The 8,102-nt window shown below is 34.3% G+C and overlaps 1 pseudogene; it reads right to left on the bottom strand.

Moving 5' to 3' along the window:
• Nucleotides 1-403: 403 nt before the first annotated feature.
• Nucleotides 404-6,740, bottom strand: LOC122718277 (annotated as a pseudogene).
• Between the last annotated feature and the right edge of the window lie 1,362 nt (nt 6,741-8,102).

Genomic DNA, 8,102 nt, shown 5'->3' with positions numbered 1-8,102 from the left:
GGTGCGTGAGCATCGACCAGTGAAATTTTTATTATCTCTCTCTCTCTCTCTGAGTCGCAACGGGTGCGAAAAACGTCAAATATCGTTTTGAAAATTGACGATTGAATTGACTCGTTGAAAGGTTTTGTAACTTTCGATCCGATTATTTTTCATCGATTTCTTATTTACGAAGAGAAATGCACGAAGGGAAAGGGAAAGATAATTGAAATTCGAAACACGATCAAAGTTTTTCGTGGCACGAATTTGTCGTTGTTGAACCTTCAACGATCGAAGGAAAAATGGAATTTATTAGAAATTTGGCGAGGAAAATGGGCAGATTTTATTCCGTAAACGATAGTTTTTACGAAATAAATTTGTTCGCAGTTAGAAAAAAAATGTCATGTTGGACATAAATTACACGGTTCTAGTTTTCGCCGTGGAGTCCATTATTATTACACGCTCGGCTGGCCTTTCTGTTTGCCTTTCCCATGTACCACGAATAATCCACGATTTCGGCCGACTTGTATCGCGCCTTCGCATTATCCCGAAACGGGTAAACAGCCCGTCAGCCTGCTCTGGAATCGGCTTAAACGCCGTCTCGCTGACGTATTGACGCGAGCGAAAGGGGTCGAGAGCGCACCGAACAAATTCTCGACCATTTTCAACCTCCAAGCAAATTTCTTTCTTCTCAAAAATTATTATCATTGTTATTATAACAAAGATAAATCATTAATTCTAGAAAGAGTAAGTTATTATTAGTATCAGAGGAAGAAGAAATGTAATGGAAAATTTCATTTTATTTACTTAGGTATTTATAGTATTCATCCATTGTGATCCAGATGACATGATATGATGTGAAAACACACAATTCTGTCTTCAATTATTTTCAACCTCCAAGTAAATTTCTTCCTTCTCAAAAATTATTATTATTATTATTATTATTATTATTATTATTATAATCACCAATTCTAAAAGTTATTATTAATATTAAAGGAAGAAGAAACAGCAAATTTTTTCCTTTTCAAAAATTATTATCTTTGTTATTATTATTATAACAAAGATAAATTATTAATTCTAGAAAAGGTAAGTTATTAGTATTAGAAAAGAATTAGTATAAGAAAAATTTTATTAGTTATTATTATAGTATAAGTTTATAATATTATTGTTAGTAGAAGAAAAGAAAAAGAAACTTGCTTACTTAGGTAGTAATCCCATCCATTATGATTTAAATGACATGAAAACAATTCTGTTGTCAATTATTTTCATTCAATCTCCAGGTAAATTTCTTAAAAATTATTATTATTGTAATAAGATAAATCATTAATTCTAGAAAGAGTAATATTATTTTTAAAAAAGAGTATCATCCATTGTGATCTGAATATGATGAAAATACATGATTCTATTCTAAACATTCTCTGACTATTATTGTAATAAACAGATAAAGCATCAATTCTAGAAAGAGTGAGTTATTATTAGTATTAGAAGAAGAAGAAACATAATTTCTAAATATAAAAAACAAAATTTCTAAATATAAACATTTTCATTATTCATCCATTATGATCTGGATGATGTGATATGATGAGAACACACAATTCTATTCTAAACATTCTCTGACTATTCTAAATAAATTTCTTCTGAAAAATTATCATTATTGTAACAAACAGATAAATCACCAATTCTAGAAATAGTAAGTTATTATTAGTATTACATAAAGTTTCTTCTTACTTACTTAAATATAAACATTTTCATTATTCATCCATTATGATCTAGATAATATGATATGATATGAGAATATACAATATTCTCTGACTATTCCAAATAAATTTCTTCTGAAAAATTATCATTATTGTAACAAACAGATAAATCACCAATTCTAGAAATAGTAAGTTATTATTAGTATTACATAAAGTTTCTTCTTACTTACTTAAATATAAATATTTTCATTATTCATTCATTATGATCTAGATAATATGACATGATGTGAGAATATATAATTCTATTCTAAACATTCTCTGACTATTCCAAATAAATTTCTTCTGAAAAATTATCATTATTGTAACAAACAGATCACTAATTCTAGAAAGAGTGAGTTATTATTAATACTATTAGAAGAAGAAGAAACATAATGGAAAGTTTCTTGCTCAAACATATAAACAGTACCCACCCACCTATGATCCACATCTCGTAATACCTTTCACGATATCCTTCGGTACGGGGTCGAGCCAAATGCACGTACGCATGTACCATACGGATTAGCTTCTTTTTCAAACCCACCTTTGATCCGACGAATTTCGAGGAGGAGAGGGACGGATATAGGCGCGATTCCAGCAGGGAGGAGGGAGGGAGGAGAAAGGAGGGGGAAACCAAGCATCGAGGAGGCATTGAGACCCGGCTTAATCCCCTGATTCCGTATCCCCGGCTCCGATTCAGCCCTCCTCTCCTTCCCTCCCCTCCCCTCCACTTGGACGGCCATTCAACGAGGCGAAGGTAAAGGTATCCTCTCTTTAAGGAATCTGTAACGCTATCCTGTTTACAGACAGGATCCTCTTGATCTATGGCGTCGGTTGTATTTTTATATTTATACCCTGTAAGTAGACACGTGAAATATCCTACGGGCTTCGAAACTCTCTCTCTTTCCCTCTCTCTCTCTCTCTCTCTGTCTCTCCTTCAAATTTTCTATTATAACAGTGTTTATTATTATTATTATTATTATTATTATTATTATTATTATTGTTATTATTATTATTATTATTATTATTGGTTATTGAAAGGAAAGGAAATGAATAGAGAGTTTCGTCGAATTTTTTTTTTTCTTTTTTTTCATTTTGCCTGGCTCTAATTCTCTTACCGTTCAAATATTCGAACGTGTCCAATTGTTGTATTCAAATTCCAAGATATATAAATTTTTTGTTTACGCGAAAAATTTCCATCGACGATTTCTTTTTTTTTTTTTTTCGTAAAAAAAGAAAAATCGCGATCGAGAATGAAGGAAGGAGGAGGGGAGAGATCCAAATGCGTTCTATCTCGATGAATGGATGCGTCAACGTTACGTTTCAATCGAAGAAGGAAGAGAGACGAGAAGAAAGAGGAGAAAAGGAAAAACGGTCCAAACGGTTGAAAAGGTGTCCAGCAGGTAGAGGAGGAGGTGGTGGTGGAGGTTCCCTTTTTAATGCCATTTCGTGCCATTTACACCTCGACAACTTATAGCTGCTATATATACAGCAAGAGAGGCAAGATCGAAGGAGGATCTCCTTTGGACTCCTCTGTTGGCTTTATTGTCAGAGCTGCCTATACACGGTGGCCATTGACGAAACGACTTCCCGTCACGCCATTGCTCGCAGCTCGTTTCCTTTTCATTGATCTCCTCTCGAGGCGACGGGGACCGAGGTTGCGCCTTTCTCTCTCCCTCTCTCTCTCTCTCTCTCTCTCTCTCTCTCTCTCTCTTCTCGCGCCTCGTCCAGGATCAAAGGTAAATTTAACGACGATCTTTTCGAAAATCGGTGCGATTTTTCAATTCCCTCTCTCTTGGGAACAGGTACCTGTGCGAACCTGGAATTCCACAACGACTATTATTAATCCACCAAAGTCGAGTTTACACGAGAGAATTTGTTAAGTGGAAGGAACAGTTTCGAGCAGTGTCTCTCATTTAATTTCTTTTTCCCTCTCGAGAGGAGGAAATTTTCACCTCGTTGAGAGGCTTTACTCTTGAAACGTGAAGGGATGATTGGAAGTAATCGATCCTCTCAAAAGTAAACTTAATGGGATAAGGATGTGCAATTACAATCACGTTTCGAAACGCGAAGGATAAACATCTTTCGAAAATACCACTCACTCGTGTATCATTTTCTCGGAGATTAGAAAAATCGAGATCGTATATATTTTTTTATAGATACTTTTAATCTAAGAAGAAAGGAAGGAGGAAGGGGAAAAAATTAGGTTTTCAGGAGAGGAATTAAAAAAAAAAAAAGAAAGGAATCCAGGTGAAATCAGGCGAGCGGAATCGGAAAAAGTGATGTTTGAGAGAGAAACGCGTCAACGTTTTACCATTTCTACGTTATATGATGGATGGTTTTTCACGTTCCTCGATCCGTGTAATTCGCACGCGTAAGAGGATACGAATGGAGTCATTGTCCGGCTGTCGTTTCCTTCGACGGCTGACGAACGGATCGATCGGTTTGCGCATTTTTGGGAAGGGAAAATAAGCGGGCCACCCTCTGTACCTGTTGGCCCCACGGTCAACCCGTGGCCGGCACGGATTGGGAAGGGCCCAGTGGCACGATTCCACGCCGATGCAAATGTCGGTTCCGCTTCTGTTACGCGCTTCAAAGAGGAGGACGCGACTTTTGTACGGGCCGGCCGTGGACAGGCCTCGATTTTACGGCAACGGCTCCCAGGGGAGAAGCTCGATTCGCCGCCAATAACTGGATCATCGTTTCCGCCCTTTCATATTCCCTCTTTCCTTTCCTTTCCAGATGCCCCCGGAAGACCGACCGATCTCGCAATAATCGATAATAATTAAACTTTTCGATCGAATTTTTTCCATTTTCCCTCCCGAATTTTATTTTACATTCCATTTTACATTATTTTACATAAATTAACATTCCGAGTTTTATTTTATTTATTCCTTTTATTTATTTTATTTATTATATTTATTTATTTTATTTATTTTTTTTAGTTATAAAATGTTAATTACAATATTGGATGATAAGAAGAGGAATAAGATTTTTTCGTTTTCTTTCGAGTAATTAAAATTTAGTAATTTATTTTTTTCAGTTATCTAAAAATAGATGAATTTGACAAAATCAAACGTTAATTATAATATTGGACGATAAGAAGAAAAATAGAATTTTTTCGTTTTCTTTCGAGTAATTCGAAATAATTTATTTTTTTAGTTATCTAAAAATAGGTGAATTTGACAGAATCAAATGTTAACGAAATATTAGATGAGAAGAGGAAATAGAATTTTTTCGTTTTCTTTTGAGTAATTAAAATTCGTAGTAATTTATTTTTTTCAGTTATCTAAAAATAGGCGAATTTGACAGAATGAAACGTTAATTATAAAAAGAAAAATAGAATTTTTTCTTCGGAGTAATTTTTTTTTTTATTTTTAGTTACTTAAAAATAGGTGAATTTGAATTAAATGTTAAAATAATTAGATAAGAAGAGGAATAGAATTTTTTCGTTTTCTTTTGAGTAATTAAAATTCGTAGTAATTTATTTTTTTCAGTTATCTAAAAATAGGCGAATTTGACAGAATGAAACGTTAATTATAAAAAGAAAAATAAAATTTTTTCGTTTTCTTCGGAGTAATTTTTTTTTTATTTTTAGTTACTTAAAAATAGGTGAATTTGAATTAAATGTTAAAATATTATAAGAAGAGGAAATAGAATATTTTCCTTTCGAATAATTAAAATTCGTAATTTATTTTTTCAATTATCTACGGGTGAATAAATTTGCTTCAAGCAATTACTAATGCTTAAATAACATTTATTCGTAGCTTATATTATATAATCTCAGATCGTTTTGCAATACAATTATTTCGAACGATCTTTCGAAATTATGGAAGTAAATTATGGAAATTGTGGAAGTAACTTCAACTATTATCGAAGTCAAACGTTAACGAAGTATGATAATGAATAATTGGTGACAATTTATTTTTCGCAGAGTTTAATTTTAATTCGATCGTCCAGGGATGAATGGATTTGACGGAAATCAAATATTATATTCGATTATGAGGCGGCGGTGCGTTTCGCTGTTGCGAAATGATGGATATGGAAACAAAGTTTTGGGCAAAGAAGCGGTTACGGGCCGGAACCTCGTAAAATCGCGAGCCCCGTCGGCCGGTTTTTCGAGCTTCTAATGGAATATGATGTCAAGCTCGAGCCGCGGCGCTTACGTTGTAAATCTCGATGAATTATCGCCGTTTAAACGACTGTGAAATTAGCGGTTTAGAGTGCCGCGTCTCGGGATCCTCTGTATACGGGACTCGTAACTGTCTTCTAGGTGCTAAATTTCGCGCGAGCCCGTCCCGAGGATGAAATCTCGGGCCTCGAGATTTATATATAAACGAATTTCTCTCGCCCGCCCCCTTCTCTCGCCTTATTTCTAACCTTTAACGCGATTTATCTACTCGCTTTAAATAGGAAAAATGCAAATACGATATATAATCATCGCTCTTCAGTAATCAAATTACAGTATCATATATTATTTATCCTCTCGTATTCTCTGGAATTCTTTTTAAGTAATTTAATTATATTAATCCTCCAATTTCCTAGTGATATAGATTTATAAGAATTAATTAGTTTTCTAGAGTTCCCTAGAATTTTTACTAGATCCCCAATTCCTCAAGCAATATTCCATAAAATAATTGATAAATTATTTTTGTATCGATAAATCACAAATGCTTCATAATAATTTTTTTTTAAGTATTAAATTTATAAAAACGTTAGTTCTCTAGGATTCTTTAGAATTCTTACTAGATCCCCAATTTTTTAAATAACATTCTATAAGATCGCATTAAAGCAAGATAAATTCATTTAGAAAAGATTGTCGCGCAATATTTATTGATTGATAAATTATTTTTCTATCGATAAATTATACAAACTCTTCGTAATGCAATTTTTTTTAAGTATTAATTATGTTAATCCACTATAGAATTCCTCTCCACCAATTTCCTAGTGATAGATTTATATGAATTAGTTAGTTTTTTAGGGTTCCCTATAATTCTTACTAGATTCCCAATTCTTCAAGCAATATTCCATAATTCGCATTAAAGCAAGATAAATTCATTTAGAAAAGATTGTCGCACAATAATTCATTGATTGACAAATTATTTTTGTATTGATAAATCATACAAACGTTTCATAATAATTTTTTTTAAATATTAAATTTATAAAAACGTTAGTTCTCTATAGGGTTCCCTAGAATTCTTACTAGATCCCCAATTCCTTAAATAACATTCTATAAAATCGCATTAAAGCAAGATAAATTCATTCACAAAAGATTGTCGCACAATAATTCATTGATTGACAAATTACTTTTGTGTCGATAAATCATACAAACGCTTTATAATTTTTTTTAATTATTAGATTTATAAGAACGTTAGTTTTCTAAGATTCTCTAAAATTCTTACTAGATTTTTATCCCCAATTCCTTAAATAACATTCTATGAGATCTTGCATTAAAGCAAGATAAATTCATTTAGAAAAGACGCGCAATATTGATTGACAAATTATTTTTGTCAATCGATAAATTATACAAACGCATCATAACATAATTTTTTTTAAGTATTAGATTTATAAGAACGTTAGTTCTCTAGGGTTCCCTAGAATTCTTACTAGATCCCTCAAGCAATATATCCACAAGATCGCATTGAAGCAAAAGATAATTAAATAAAAATAATTGAATAAATTATAAAAACGCTTCGCAGCGTGCGAATTCTCTGAATTTTAAAAAACTATTCGCTACAAAACGATGAAACAATGAACTCACTGTTGGATAAAATAAAATATCTCGTCGTTCGTCAGTGTGGAATCGTTTCAATCTCGAGCGCCGTTAAATTCCTCTGGCCGGATTCTGGCGCAATTGGCGGCCCGTCCGTCGGTGAGAGCAGCACGATCCGCGGGTGGTCCCAGAAGGAGGTGGGCCCTCGGAAGGGTTAGGAGAGCGGCGGTGGCCCGTTCGAAGCCTCGCTTCGAAATCGATGGTTCCCAGCGTGACGTCAAAATAACCAAATGTGTCAACAGTGTCGCGAGTCAACGGGGTTCTTGATCGAATTACACGGGCGGGGGCAAATTTACAAGGTGCTACCCGCGGCGTGGCCCTTTCTCTCAATTAAGTAGCGCAGCTGCGGTGCACGCGCGTCTGTTCAACAGTTCGGCTCGCGATTCGAAACTCGCTTTTTCAATTCGAAATAAAATGAAAAGGGAGGAGGAAGGAAAAAAAAGAAAGAGAGAGAGAGAGAGACAGAGGAGGGAAGAAAAGAAGGAAGGAAAGGTAGGCAGATAGATCCCTCCTCATAGATCCATTCAACGAGGAAATTCGACCAGTTTCGTCCGGGGAAACTGACCGCCCATCGAACTGGACGCACCGGTAATTTTCTCTCTATCTCCCTAATTTTACGA

Source organism: Apis laboriosa, unplaced genomic scaffold (assembly GCF_014066325.1).
Source record: "Apis laboriosa isolate Shangri-la unplaced genomic scaffold, ASM1406632v1 scaffold5_cov152, whole genome shotgun sequence".
NCBI classification, from domain to species: Eukaryota; Metazoa; Arthropoda; class Insecta; order Hymenoptera; family Apidae; genus Apis; species Apis laboriosa.
This window is presented reverse-complemented; position numbering and strand designations above follow the sequence as displayed.